The sequence below is a fragment of the Tamandua tetradactyla genome, chromosome 16 (genome assembly GCF_023851605.1).
Source record: "Tamandua tetradactyla isolate mTamTet1 chromosome 16, mTamTet1.pri, whole genome shotgun sequence".
Classification (NCBI taxonomy): domain Eukaryota; kingdom Metazoa; phylum Chordata; class Mammalia; order Pilosa; family Myrmecophagidae; genus Tamandua; species Tamandua tetradactyla.
In genome coordinates, this window is record NC_135342.1 from 20,834,836 (window position 1) to 20,847,219 (window position 12,384).

The following is a 12,384-nucleotide window of genomic DNA, read 5'->3' on the forward strand; positions in this document are numbered from 1 at the left end:
GAATTTTCTATAATAACCTAGGTATTGTTTAGGATACCAGGAATGGTTTTGGTTGGGGTTTGGGAAGTTATGATAGGTAGCAATGTCTAACTGAAGCATGTGTTAGTGTGACCTCCAATGTAGCCTCTTGACTATTAACTCTCTCAGCCACTGATATTTTATTACACTTCTTTTCCCCCTTTTGGTCAGGATGGCATTGTTGATCCCACAGTGGTCTCTCATACCACCAGGGAGACTTTTATGCCTAAATGTCATGTCCCATGTAGGGAGGAGGGTAATGGTTTCACCAGCAGAGTTGGGCTTAGAGAGAGAACCACCACATCTGTGCAACAAAAGAGGTCCTCCGGAGGTAACTCTTAGGCATACCTATAGGTACCCATGCCCATTTATTGAAAAAACTATTTTGTCCCAGTTCACAGGATTTGGGAGGCTTGTCAAGATTTAGTGGTCCATTTCTGTACTTTCAATTCAATTCCATTGGTCAATATTTCTATATTTGTGCCAGTGCCATGCTGTTTTGACCACTGTGTCTTTATAATAAGTTTTAAAATCAGGGAGTATTAATCCTCCCATTTTTGTTCCTCTATTTTAGGATGCTTTTAGCTACTCAGGGTCTCTTTCCCTTCCTTATGAATTTGGTAACTAGCTTTTCCCAGTCTTCAAAGTAGGTTGTTGGAATTTTAACTGATCTGCAGTGAATCTCTAGATAAAGTTGGGTAGAATTCACATCTTAACTACCTTTAACCTTCCTATTCAAGACACCCATGGAATGTCTTTCCACCTATTTACATCTTCTTTGATTTTTTTTTTAGCAATATTATGTAGTTCTCTGTGTACAAGTCCTTTGCATCCCTAGTTAAGTTCTTTCCTAGATACTTGATTCTTTTAGTTGCTATTTTGAATGGATTTTTTTTCCTTGATTGATTCCTCTGTTAGATCATTGTTTGCGTATAGAAACATTACTGATTTTTGCTATTAATTTTATAACATGCCTCCCTGCTGAATTTGTTTATTAGCTCAAGTAACTTTGTTGTAGATTTCTCAGGATTTACCAAGTATAGTATCATGTCGTGTGCAAATAATGATAGTTTTACTTCTTCCTTTCCAATTTGGATTCCTTTTATTTCTTTATCCTGCCTTACTGCTCTGGTTAGAACTTCTAGTGCAATGTTGAATAACAGTGGTGACTGATTCCTTGTCTCATTCCTGATCTTAGGGGGAAAGCTTTCAGTCTCTCATCATTAAGTATGATGCTGGCTATTGGTTTTTCATATATGCCCTTTATCAAATTAAGAAAGTTACTTTAATTCCTAGCTTTTGAAGTGTTTTTATCAGAAAAAGATGTTGGATTTTTTAGAATGCTTTTTCAGCATCAATTGAGATGATCATATGATTTTTCCCTTTTGATTTGTTAATGTGTTGTATTACATTACTTGATTTTCTTGTGTTCAACCATCCTTGCATTACTGGTATAAACCCACTTGGTCGTAGTGTATAATTCTTTTAATGTGCTGTTGGGTTTGATTTGCTAATATTTTATTGAGAATTTTTGCACCTAAGTCCATTAGAGAGGTTGGTCTGCAATTGTCCTTTGTTGAAGTATCTTTACTCGGTTTTGGTATTAAAGTGATGTTAGCTTCAAAAAATGAAGTATTCATTAAAATGAATTAGGTAGTACTCCTTTTTCCTCAGTCTTTTTTTTTTTTTTTAAGTTTGAGCAGGATTGGTGTTAGTTCCTTTTAGGAATGTTTGATAAATCCCCCTGTGAAGTGATTTGGTGCTGGGATTTTCTTTGTAGGAAGATTTTTAATGACTGTTTGAATCTCTTTGCTTGTAATTGGTTTCTTGAGATCTTCTATTTCTCCTTGAGTCAGTATAACTTGTGTGTTTCCAGGACTTTGTCCATTTTATCTAAGTTGCTAGTTTGTTGGTATATAGTTGTTCATAGTATCCACTTATGATTTTTTTGTCCTTCAGGGTCTGTGGTAATGAACTCCCTTCTCATTTCTGATTTTGTTTATTTGCATCCTCTCTCTTTTTTTCTTTGTCAGCCTTGCTAGTGGCCCAACAATTTTATTGATTTTGTCGAAGAAACAACTTTTGGTTTTATTGATTCTTCCTGTTATTCTTTTGTTCTCCCATTTATTTAACTCTGTTTAAGTATTGGTTCTCTTCTTCTATTTGCTTTCGGATTAATTTGCTGTTCTTTCTTAACATCCTCCATGTGAGCAATTAAGTCCTGATTTTTGCCCTTTTTTTTTTTTAATATAGGCGTTTAGGACAATAAATTTCCCTCTCAGCACAGCCTTTGCCACATCACGTAAGTTCTGATGTGTTGAATTCTCATTTTCATTTATCTCTAGATAGCTACTATCTTCTCTAAGAATTTCTTCTTTGACCCACTCATTGTTTAAGAGCGTGTTATTTAGTTGTAAAAGTTCTCGTTCTTTGGTGGTTATTGATTTCCAACTTCACTCCATTGGGATCAGAGAAAGTACTTTGAATCATTTCAATGTTCTTTAAATTTATAAAGACCTGTTTTTTGCCCCAATGTATGATTTATCCTGGATAATGTTCCATGAGCACTAGAAAAGAATGCATATTCTAGTGTTTTGGAGTGTAACAACCTATATTAGGCTGCGAGGTCTAATTTATTTATCAAGTTGTTTAGATTCTCTGTCTCCTTGTTGGTCTTCTGTCTGGTTGTTCTATCTATAAAGGATAGTGGTGTGTTTAAGTCTCCTAATGTTATTGTTGAAACATCTCTCATTCCCTTCAGTTTTGCCATTGTCTCTCTCATGTACTTGGATCTCCTGTATTGGGAGCATAGACATTTATGATTGTTATTTCTAATTGGCGAGTTGTCCCTTTAACTAATATTTAGTGTCCTTCTTTGTCTCTTATGATGTTTTTAAATTTGAGGTCTATTTTGTCTGATATTAGTGTAGCTACCCCTGCTTTCTTTTTGTTACAGCTTGTGTGAAACATCTTTTTCCATACTTTCACTTTCAATCTATTTGTATCCTTGCATCTGAGATGAGTCTCTTGTAAGCAGCATATAAATTCAGTTATATTCCTTAATCCATTCTGCCAATCTGTATCTTTTAATTGGTACATTTAGCCCATTAGCATTCAAAATTATTACTGTAAAGGCATTTCTTGAATCCACCATCTTATCCTTTGGATATTATTTGTCAAATCTATGTATTCTTTTCCCTCTTTCTCTTTTTATTCTTTAAGTTACCCTTACTGGTACTTTTCAATTCTGTGCCATCCTCCACCTCCTTCTCCTGTCTTATTTTTAACAGCTGGCAGAATTCCCTTTAGTATTTCTTGTAGAGCTGGTCTCTTGTTGACATATTCTTTCAGCCTTTGTTTGTCTGTTGAAAATTTTAATCTCTTCCTTAGTTTAGAAGAACAATTTGGCTGGTTACAGAATTTTTGGCTGGAAGTCTTTCTCTTTCAGGATCTTAAATGTATCATATATGTGCCTTCTCACCTCCATTGTGTCAGTTGAGTAGTCCAAACTCAGTCTTATGTGGTTTCCTTTGTACATAGTAGAATGTTTTTCCCTTGTCACTTTCATAATTTTCTGCTTCTCTTCAATATTTGACAAACTGGTTAGTATGTGTCTTGGGGTAGGCCTATTTGGATTTATTCTATTTGGAGTTCATTGAAGTTCACTATAAAGGTTCCCCGTTATATCCCTCACTAATCTTTATAGCCCTTTACTTTTCTTCCCACTTTCTGGAACAGTTACGATATTTATATTTGTGCAGTTTGTTTTGTCTATCATTTGCCTGATATTCAATTCAAATTTTTCCATCTTTTTTGTCATTTGCTCTTTTGGGTGCATGAATCAGTTGTCCTGTCTTCTAGTTCACTTTTTCTTTCTTCTGCCTCTTCAAATCTGCTATTGTTTGTCTCTAGTATGTTTTTTATTTGGTCTACAGCATCTTTAATCTCTGTGATATCTGCTATTTTTGTATTTATTCTTTCAAGTTCCTGCTCTTCTGGTGCTTTCTTGATCTCCTTAATTAGCTATCCCACTGATTTCATTTAGTAGAGTTACATGAACACCTTTGATTAGTTGTTTCAAAGTCTGTGTATCCTTGGATATTTTAATTTGGTCATTAGACTGGGCTGTAACTGTCTGCATCTTCATATGGTTAGTCATCTTCTATTGTCTTCACGGCGTATAAATATCTTGATTTACTTTGGAAATAGATTTCCTTCAGTAGTCTATAGCTTTGTATTTGCAGGATGGATGTGGAGCAGGATGCAGGGCATGGGGAGGGGCAAAATGGTGTGGTGATGTGTTGCAGTGCAGGTATGTGCATATATGGGGGACTCTATGCTGGTGCCTGTGAACATGGGGTATGGGTCTCAGGGTTGTGGAGCTGCGTGTAGGTACCATGGAGCAAGGTGCAGCTCAGGCAGGCTTTGGAGTACAGGAGCAGGGTGTGGAGTGCAGGAGTGGATTTGCTGGGACTGATACATTAGCAGGATGCAGGCGGGCGTATAAAGCATGTGGGTCATGGATATCAAGGTGTGGGGTATGAGGCAAAGAAGTCAGGGCACAGGGAGGGCAGGGTGCAGGCGTGTCCTTGTGCATGGGGGAAGGTTCCAGGGAGCGTGGGATACGAATATTTGAGTTTGTAGGGGACATGTGTCAGGGATGGTTGATGATGGGTGGGTGGAGCCCTGACACAGGTCTACAGGTGCAGGGGGTGGTGTGGGGTAGGGGTGCCAGTTTGTGTAGGGCAGAGGCCATGTGGCACAAATGTGCCTGAGAACACCTACCAGGTATGGGAGAACAGTACTTGTGCCATGGGGTGGGGCAAGGGTGTGCATGTGTTCAGGGCATAGAGGGGTGCAGAGGTCAAGAGGTCAGTGCATGAATACATGGGTGCCTGACAGTAAGATGTGGCTGTGCTGGTGCATGGGTTTTGGGGGCAGGGCCCTGGTGTGCACATGCACAGAGCTCAGGGACAGTAGGGCAGAATTAAATGACTGCATGATTGGGTGCAGGTGTCACCCAGGTATCAAGGTGAACTTCTGCAGCCCGGATGTGCAGGTGGCTGCCTGCAGGGGACAGGGAGGAGGAGGTGGGGATTGAGGGGCTGGGTGTGAGTTTATAGGTCTCAGGAGAGGTGGGGGAGACTGTGCCTTTGCATGGGAGGGGTGGGTCGGGCGGGGACAGGCTTGGGCACATTTGTGGGGCAGGGCTGCGTGGGGAGGGCTATTTGTACTAGCTGGATGATCTCTGGTTCTCTGCATCTCAGTTCTGCTTTTTCAACCAGGGCCTCCTTATGTATTGTAGAAGACCCTCGCAGGTCACTTATACCTTGAAATCGTTCTTTGGGTCATTTTCCTGTCACTTCTTTAGCTGTCCCTTGGAGCATGGGTGAACTCAACCTATCTGTGGTAGTTAGACTCAGTTGTCAAGTTGGCCAGGTGAAGGCACATAGTTCTGTTGCTGTGAACATGAACCAATGTTACGTAAACCTCATCTGTTGCTGATTTACGTCTGCAGTCAGCTAGGAGGCATGCCTGCTGCAATGAATGATGTTTCACTTAATTGACTGGTGCTTAAATGAGAGAGCTCAATGTAGCACAGCCCAAGCAGCTCAGCATACCTCATCTCAGCACTCGCAGCTCATCACAGGCCTTTGGAGATGCAGAAAGAAGTCACCCGGGGAAAGTTGTTGGAACCCGGGGGCCTGGAGAGAAGGCCAGCAGAGACCATCCTGTGCCTTCCCAGGTAAGAAAGAACCTCAGTGGAAAGTTAGCTGCCTTTCCTCTGAAGAACTAACAAAATAAATCCCCTTTTATTAAAAGCCAGTCCATCTCTGGTGTGTTGCATTCTGGCAGCTAGCAAACTAGAACACTATCCTATTCCGACATCTTCCTGGAACTCCCTAGCATCATTCTTTTTTTTTTTTTTCACATGGGCAGGCACCAGGAAATGAACCCGGCTCTCCAGCATGGCAGGCAATAATTGTGCCAGTGAGCCACCGTGTCCCACCCTTTAGCATCATTCTTAATGAATTTTTGAAATTCATGATATTAAAATTCAAGACTAAATATTTTCTCCCAATAGTTGGGAATAAGACAAGAGTGTCCACTGTCACCACTCCTATTCAACATCATGCTGGAAATCTTAACCAATGCAATAAGGCAAGAAAAAGAAATAAGAGGTAGCCATTTTGGAAAAGAAGAAATAAAACTGTCCCAATCACAAACAATATGTTGGCCCTGTAGAATAACCCAAGAAATATGCAAAAATAAAAAAATTTTTTTAAAAATGACTAGAGAGAATTCCAAGTAGAGGACAGAGTTTGGTGGAGAGATAACTGGAAATTTGTTGAAAAACAAGCTTCATGTGCAAGAACAATATATCCGTACATTACCAATGGACACTGAATGCGTACTGAATGGTATTAAAATTGTTTGCTTAATGCCAATCACTGTCCAGGTGCTGTCATGATACTTTTTTATCTTCCTAATGGAACTGTCATATTACACACTGGAGACTTCAGAGCAGATCCCACTATGGAACATTCCCTTCTTGCAGGCCAGAAAGTCCACCTGCTTTACTTATATACAACATATTGTAGCCCAGAATACTCCTTTCCATCTCAAGAAGAGGTTATTCAGTTTGCCATCAATACTGCCTTTGAGGCTGTAACTCTAACCCCACATACTGTCGTTGTCTGTGGCACTTATTCTATTGGAAAAGAGAAAGTCTTTCTAGCCTTTGCTGATGTTTTAGGTTCTAAAGTGGGCATATCCCAAGAAAAGTATAAGACATTACAGTGTCTCGATATATCAGAAGTTAATTCCCTCATCACTACAGACATGTGCAGTGCATTGGTTCACTTCCCAAGGGTGAAAATTAATTTTAAGGGGTTTTCAGAGTCACCTGAAGAAATGTGGTGGGAAATATAATCAGATTTTGGCTTTTTGACCTATAGGATGGACATATTCTGACAAGTTAACCAATATAGCAGATATTATTCCCCAGATCAAAGGAAACATTTCAATATATGGAATTCCTTACAGTGAACACAGCAGCTACCTAGAAATGAAATATTTTGTCCAGTGGCTGAAGCCCCAGAAAATCACTCCTACTGCAAATGTTGGCACCTTGATAAGTAGGAACACAATAAAGAAATATTTTAAAGAGTGGAAATTGGAAGCCAGATATTGATGTAGCCTTAAAGAACTCAGAAATAGTTAAGTAACTTAGGTGTAACTTGCTAGTAGTTAAATTTTTAGTGAAATGAAATATGTTGTATAAGAAACTTCATGAAGGTTGCTCATATGGCTTGTTTATTTCCTTTATATTTGACTAACACGTTCGTGATGCTAAATGCCTTTCCACATCATCAGTGATAACTAAGACTGGGTGTCCCTTATATCCTTCATTTTTGCCCCTCCCGAGGGGACAGTTGTTTTCTGCATTAAGCCTTAGTGGATGAAGCAGTCATGTCCACTGACCAAATGATTCATGATAATAGATAATCTAGATTGAAGGCATTATATTTAAGTGATTACACATCTTTAATATTATTTAATATGGGGCATATTTTATGAAGTAAAACTTTTATATGAAATGTATATTTAAAGAAAATCCTAAAATTGACCCAAAAAAATAGCAAATGATGAGAACCAATGAGTTTAGTAATGTTGCAGGATATAAGGTGAACACAAAAAGGAAACATTTTTATAAACTAATAACATACAATTAGAACCCAAAATTTTGAAAGCCATGCTACTTATTCCCCTCAAATGACATTCTTAAATATAACTCTAAGAAAGCATGTACAGGATCGTTAAGTAAAAAAAAAAAAAAAATTATGAATGAACACTTAAATAAACGGGGAGACATATGTTCATGGATTAGAAGATTCAAGAGAGAAAAGATTTATTTTCTCCCAAATTGATCTACAGATTCAACACAATGCCGATTAAAATACTAGCACAAGATTTTGTAGATATAAACAAATTTTAAATTTTTTTCAGGAAAGGCAAAAACAAAACAAAACAAAACCCAGAAGAGCTAAACATTTTTGGAAAAGAAGAAGAAAGTTAAATGAATCACACTACATAATTTAAACTGTATTATATAGCTCTATTTATCAAATAATGTGGTATTGGCAGAGGTATAGACACACAAATAAACTGAACAGAATGAAGAGTCCCGAAGAAAGCCAACTGATTTTTGACCAAGCTGCAGAGAAAATTTGGTGGAGAAAGGGTCTTTTCCATAAATAATGCTGAAACAATTCACCATCCATGTGAACAAATGTCCACTTAAATCTCACAATTTATGATCTGAGGTTAGGCAAATGTGGTTTTAGGTGTGACAAGAAAAGCATGACCCACTAAAGAAAAAAAATGATAAATCGGACTTTGTCAAAATTAAAATTGTTATATTTGTGAAAACAGTGTTAAGAGAATGAAAAGTTATACACCAAGGGAAAAAATTGCAAATCACATATACAACAAAGGACTTGTGTCCAGAATATATAATGAGTTCACAAAATTAGCAATTAGCAAACAACAATAACAAAAAAAAATAGGCAATGTATTTTAAAATTTATGGTCTTTTTGTATATATGTTATTTTTCACAAAAAAGGAAAAAGTTGATTGTGATGATAAATGCACAGCTGTGTGATGATATTGTGAACCACTGACTGTACACTTTGGATGATTACATGGTGTATTAGTTAGGGTTCTCTAGAGAAACAGAATCAACAGGGAACACTTGCAAATATAAAATTTATGAAAGTGTCTCATGTGACTGTAGAAACGCAGAGTCCAAAATCCACAGGGCAGGCTCCGAAGCCGATGACTCCAATGGATATATATATTATATGGATATATATATATTATATATATTATATGAATATATAATATATATGAATAAAAATGTAGACAAAATACATAAACAGATATCACTGCACACCTATTGGAATGACTAGAATTAAAACATATTTATACTGATCATGACAACTGGCCAGGATGCAGTGCAACTGGAATGCCCACATATATACTATATGTTTATATATTTGCTGGTATTTAGAGAGCAAAATGTTACAGCCACTCTAGAAAAGATTTGGCAGTTTCTTATAAAGTTAAATATACATTTACCATATGACCTAGCAAGCCTACACTTGGATATCTACCTTAAAGAAATAAAATTTTATGTTCACTTTTACATGAATGTACAGTGTAGCTTTATTTGTAATAGTGAAAAACTGAAATCAGTTTTGTATGTGTGTGTGCATGTGTGTTTCAATAATTGTATATCCTTCCTGCATCTGGATGGATTCAAATATCCTCTAATTATTAGTCATGAAATCGGCTCCAATTTTTATTTTTACAAATACCAATTCTGGGAACATCCTTACATATACATACCTCTAACATCTGTTTCCCTAAGATAGGTTCCTGGGAGTTGAATTGCCAGATAAAGTGTTTGTGCATTTCAAATTTTGATAATTCCTGTCTAGCTGTCCTGAAAAGAAATGTGATAAGTTGCATTCTCAACATTTTTTGAGATAATTTTTTTCTCCACTCTCTTGCCAAAACTGATTAGTACTTACCCACCATTTCCTTTGAACTTAATTTGCCATCCTTCAACTTCTTGTTTTAAAATTTTTCCAAATGAGGGTATACTTATTTGGATTCTTCACAATTGGACCAACTTAACTGCCATGCTGGAAAAGCTAAACTGAGACCATTTTCCTCTGTTCTCTGCTATTTTCTATCTGCTCTGCTCTCTTAGACAATCTGGTGACCAAGAGCAGCTCAGACTCATTACTCTAGGTTGGTGGATGTTACTGCTTGTTAATTTCTCCAATAGTTTTGGAATTTGTGATTGTGGATAGGGTTCACAGGAGAGACATAATGTTGGTTAAGCCTCATTGCAGAGGCTGTCAGAGGTAAATTGTTTCCATAACAGACAGCTCAAGTTACAGCTAACTAGGAATTTATCCAACTTCACAGTGGAGCCATAGATATTGCACCTGAGTAGAATAAAAAATGGGAAATGGGAGATTTCTCAAATAAGTTCCTTGTTTTCTTGTGGTAACAAGGGGAGGGATTGCATTGTTAGGATTTTAATTTATTGGGGGAAATTTAACAAAAGTGGAGCTTTCTGTTACTTTTGTGGAAGTGTTTGATCTGTGCTGGTATGTGGTGCTTGTTTGCTGAGCTGGGCTGGACAAGGAATGAGTGAAATTTGAGATAGGAACTTCAAATACAGGATGAATTTTCAGATAGTCTTACCTAGGTTAAGTAAAGTCCTGGTTTGATCCTTTCAGAGGTTTAGATGAGAAAATGAAAGTGACTGTCCTCAAGTGTCTTAAATGTCCTTCATAGTGGCCTGGTGTCATGGTCAGGTTCATGTGTCAACTTGACGAAGTGGTGGTGCCTGGTTGTCTGGTCAGGCAAGCACTGGCCTGTCTGTTGCTGTAAGGACATTTCACAGACTCAAATCATGGCCACGCTGGCTGCATCCACAGATAATTGCACTTGCAATCAGCTAAGGGGAGTGTCTTCTTCAATGAGTAATGCTTAATCAAACCACTGGAAGGCTTTTAAGGAGGATTCAGATGAGAAAACCACTCTTCCTGCTTCAGCCAGCTAGTCTGTCCTGAGACTTCATTGAGTATCTTCATTGGAGCTGCCAGTTCATGGCCTTCCCTACAGACCTTGGACTCTCACATCCCCAAGGTTTTCCAGCCAGCCTTTCCTAAGAGTTTGTCGAGGACCTTCATTGGAGCTGCCAGCTCATGGCTTGCCCTATAGATCTTCGACTCTTACATCCCCATGGTTATATGAGACACTTTTATACATTTTGTATTTTGAGATATTTCCTGCTGATTCTGTTTCTCTAGAGAACTCTAGCTAATACACCTGGTTACAATGGCTCCAAAAGAATGACATGAAGGTGAGTGCAAGACTTTTTCTGTAGTTCAGTGATCTTTACCTCCTAGAGGGATTGGCATTTGTGGGTCTGACAATAGAAAAACAGAGGATGAGAAATAAGCATGTTCAAAGAGGAAATTCTCTATGAAAGAGAATTTCTGTACTTTAATTTGTACAGAATATTAAGATTTTTATTCCTTATTTTAGGTTCTATATTAAAGTTCAATTAGGTTGTTTAACTGGGAAGACAGATTAAATGAGATAGTATGCTACAGAAAACTTAAATTTTAGACAAAATAAACTTTTTCATCTTACACAAAAGCTAAAGCCTTACAATACAGACACTACTATTCTTTACTTTGTATATTGACTTACCTTAGTTTTAACCACATCAGTTTGCTCACATCTTTAATCAGAGTTTGATTTTTTCAGTTTTTAGTAGTTGCTGTATGGACACATACTGATTTTCAGAGCTGGAGAACTAAATCTGAGTTTCAAGTGTCACACAGACACTTAAAGTTCCAGGGAACTACTAGGCTATACAAAGAGTAAAGAATTTTAGAATTTAAAGATAACAGTTAAAGCTTACAATCTGAGCCTTAATTTTAATAAGCATTTTTAAATGAATCTACTTTTAGAAATAAAACATTAGACAGTTATTTTATATTCACAAACCATGGCAGAGCTTTGTTCTGTTTTACTTTTACACATTTGTGTGTATATATATACATATATATATACATACATATATATATATCCTGCCTTTCTTTTAAAGTTTTTCCTTGTTACAGATGGAGCTCTGACCTATAACTGACCACATATATTTTCAGAGAAGTGTTCTAGTTTGCTAGCTGCCAGAATGTGATACATCAGAATGGAATGGCTTTTAAAAAGGGGAATTTAATAAGTTACAAGTTTATAGTTCTAAGGCCATGAAAATCTCCAAATTAAAGCAAGTCTATAAAAATGTCCAAATTAAGGCACCATCAAGAGGTTAGCTTTACTCAAGAAAGGCTGATGAGTTCAGAGTTTCTTTCTCAACTGGAAAAGCATATGGTAAACATGGTGATGTCTGCTAGCTTTCTCTCCAGGCCTCTTGCTTCATGGAACTCTCCCAGAAGCATTCTCCTTCTTCATTATCAAAGGTCACTGGCTGGTGGACTCTGGTTCTTGTTGCTACCTGGTGGCTCTTGCCATTCTGTCATGACTCTGCTCCCTTAGAACCTCAAGCCTTTTCCAAAATTCTCCCTCTTTTAAAGGATTTCAGTAAACTAATCAAAATCTACTTGGAATGGGTGGCATCTCATCTCCCTCTAATCTAGGGTTAATGCCCACAATTCAGTGAGTCACATCTCTGTAGAGATAATCTAATCAAGTTTCCAGCCTGCAGTATTGAATAGGGATTAAAAGAAATGGTTGCTGCCACAAAAATTGATTAGAAT

The 12,384-nt window shown here is 37.5% G+C and overlaps 1 long non-coding RNA gene across 3 annotated transcripts in view; it reads left to right on the plus strand.

The window, feature by feature from the left end:
* The window catches only part of LOC143659056 (uncharacterized), an 82,491-nt gene that overhangs the window by 6,037 nt on the left and 64,070 nt on the right, over positions 1 to 12,384 (plus strand). The window lies entirely within an intron of this gene.